Below are 3,553 nucleotides of genomic sequence, written 5' to 3' on the forward strand. Positions count from 1 at the left end.
CTCACCAAGAAGCAAAGAGAGAGGACCCAAATAAACAAAATCAGAAATGAAAGAGGCAAAATAACAACAGACCCCACAGAAATACAAATGATTGCTAAACAATACTATGGACAACTCTACTCCAACAAATTAGACAACCTGGAGGAAATGGACATATTCCTAGAAAAATACAACATTCCAAAACTCAATCAGGAAGAATCTAAAAATCTGAACCGGCCAATAACTATGGAAGAAATTGAAGCAGTCATCAAAAGGCTTCCAGCAAACAGAAGCCCAGGACCAGACGGCTTCACAGGGGAGTTTTACCAAACACTCAAGGAAGAACTAACACCTATCCTCCTCAGACTACTACAAATATTTCAAGAGGAAGGAACACTTCCAAGCTCATTCTAGAAACCAGCATCACCCTAATAACAAAACCAGGTAAAGACAACACAATGAAAGAGAATTACAGGCCAATATCCCTCATGAACATAGATGCCAAAATCCTCAACAAAATCTTAGCAAATCGGATCCAGCAATACATCAGAAAGCTCATACACTATGACCAAGGGATGCAAGGATGGTACAATATCCGAAAATCAATAAACGTGATACATCACATAAGCAAATTGAAAGAGAAAAACCACATAATCATATCAATTGATGCAGAAAGAGCATTTGACAAAATCCAACACCCATTTCTGATAAAAACTCTCAGCAAGGTGGGAGTAGAAGGATCGTACCTGAACATAATAAAAGCTATATATGACAAACCAACAGCCAACATCATACTCAATGGAGAAAAACTAACACCATTTCCCCTAAGAACAGGAACAAGACAGGGATGCCCACTCTCCCCACTCCTGTTCAACATTAGTACTGGAAGTATTAGCCATTGCAATTAGACAAGAAGAAGAAATAAAAGGCATCCAAATTGGAAAAGAAGAAGTAAAACTGTCCTTATTTGCAGATGACATGATATTATACATAAAAAACCCTAAAGACTCCATCAAAAAACTATTAGACTTAATAAATGAATTCGGCAATTCAACAAATGGTGTTTGGAAAATTGGGCAAATTCATGCAAAAAAAATTAAACTAGACCACCAACTTCAACAACCATACACAAAAATAAACTCTAAATGGATAAAGGATTTAAATATACGACGGGACACCATAAAAATACTAGAAGAATCCAAAGGCAATAAATTCTCAGACATATGCCTAAGCAATTTATTCACCGATACATCTCCTTGGGCATTGGAAACTACAGAGAAAATGAAGAAATGGGACCACATCAAAATAAAAAGCTTCTGCACAGCAAAATAAACCATCAACAAAACAAGAAAGCCCACTGCATGGGAGATCATATTTGCCAATTTTATCACCAGTAAGGGTTTAATCTCCAACATTTATAGGGAACTCATACAACTCAACAAAAGGAAGATAAACAATCCAATCAAAAAATGGGCAAAGGACCTAAATAGACACCTTTCAAAAGAGGACTTTCAGAAAGCCAATAAACATATGAAAACATGCTCAAAGTCGCTAATCATCCGAGAGATGCAAATCAAAACAACAATGAGGTACCAACTCACACCTGTCAGAATGGATATCATCAACAAATCAACATACGACAAGTGCTGTAGAAGATGTGGAGAAAAAAAAACACTCGTTCACTGCTGGTGGGAATGCAGACTGGTGCAGCCACTGTGGAAGACACTACGCAGTTTCCTCAAAAAACTAAAAATGGAACTTCCATTTGACCCAGTGATCCCACTTCTAGGAATATATCCCAAGAAAGCAGAAACACCAGTCAGAAAGGATATATGCACCCCTATGTTCATAGCAGCACAAGTCACCATAGCTAAGATCTGGAAACAGCCTAAGTGCCCATCAGTAGATGAATGGATTAGAAAACTGTGGTACATATACATGATGGAATACCATGCTGCTGTAAAAAAGAAGGAACTCTTACCATTTGCAACAGCATGGATGGAACTGGAGAGCATTATGCTAAGTGAAATAAGCCAGTCAATGAAAGAAAAATACCACATGATCTCACTCATTTACGGATAATAAAGACCATTATAAACTTTTGAACAAAAATAGATACAGAGGCAGAGTTGCCTCAAACAGACTGTCAAATTGCAGTGGGAAGACTGGGGAGCATTGGGGGGCAGAAGGGGGTGGTAAGAGATCAACTGAAGGACTTGTATGCATTCATATAAACATAACCAATGGACATAAGACCCTGGGAGTAGGGGAGGCCAGGGGATTGTCAAGGGCGGGGGGGGGGGGGAAGGATACATATGTAATACTCTTTGTAATACTTTAAGCAATAAAAAAATAAAATAAAATAAAAGGGAAAGGGAACTGACTAGACACTTCTCCAAAGAGGACATACCCCATTACATTTAGCCAATAAACATATGAAATAATGCTCAGTATCACTAACCATTAGAGAGATGCAAATGAAAACTACAAAGGGATATCACCGCACACATGCCAAAATGGTTATCATCAATAATTCAACAAACAACAGGTGCTGATGAGGATGTGGAGCAAAGGGAACCTTCATGCACTGTTGGTGGGAATGCAGATGGGCGTGGGGGGTGCAGTCACTGTAGAAAACAGTATGGAGTTTCCTCAAAATATAAAAAATAGAACTTCCTTTAGAACCTGTGGTTTCAGTTCAAGCATTATATCCTAAGAAACCTGAAACACTAATTCAAATGAATGTATGCACCCTTATGTTCATTGCATTGTTATTTACAGTAGCCAAGATCTGGAAAGAGCCCAAGTGCCCAGCAGTAGGTGAATGGATGAAAGAGCTGTGGTATAAAAAATAAAAAATAAAGAAAATAAGAGCTGTGGTATGTTTATACAATGGATTACTAGTTAGTTGTAAAAAAAAAAAAAGGGGGTGGGGTTGGGGGTAGGATGGGGGTGGAGGAGTCTTATCATTGGTGACAGCATGATGGACCTGGAAATTTGTATGCTAAGTGAAATAAAACAAAGAAAGACAACTACCATATGCTCTCACTTATATGTAAAATCTAATGAACAAAAAAACTGAATGTACAAAATAGAAACAGAGGCACGAATACTTGGAATGACTGGCAGCTGTCAGAGGGGTGGAGGAAGGGAGTACTGGATGAAAGACGGTGAAGGGATCTGTTTTTGTTCATCAGTTTATGTGGTTCATTATAGTCCATAAATGAGTGAGATCTCAGAGGGAAGGTTGGGTAGGGTGGGGATAAGGGGAGAGATCAACCAAAGGTCTTGTATGCATCCATATAAGCCTAACCAATGGACACAAACACCAGGAGGGTGAGGGCATGAGTGGAGGGGGGTGGGGGGGTAATGGGGCATTAAGGACACATATGTAATACCTTAATAAAGAAAAAAATTTTTTTAAAGAATGGAAAAAAGAGAAGAAGGTGAATGGACTAAGCAAAATACGTCGAAACAGACAACAGTGTGGTGACAGCCAGAGGGAAAGGTGGATGGGGTGGAGGTGCGTAAAGGGGAAGAAAATGGGGACAGAAAGAGACTTTTTGGGATGATG

Source organism: Myotis daubentonii, chromosome 5, assembly GCF_963259705.1.
Source record: "Myotis daubentonii chromosome 5, mMyoDau2.1, whole genome shotgun sequence".
NCBI classification, from domain to species: Eukaryota; Metazoa; Chordata; class Mammalia; order Chiroptera; family Vespertilionidae; genus Myotis; species Myotis daubentonii.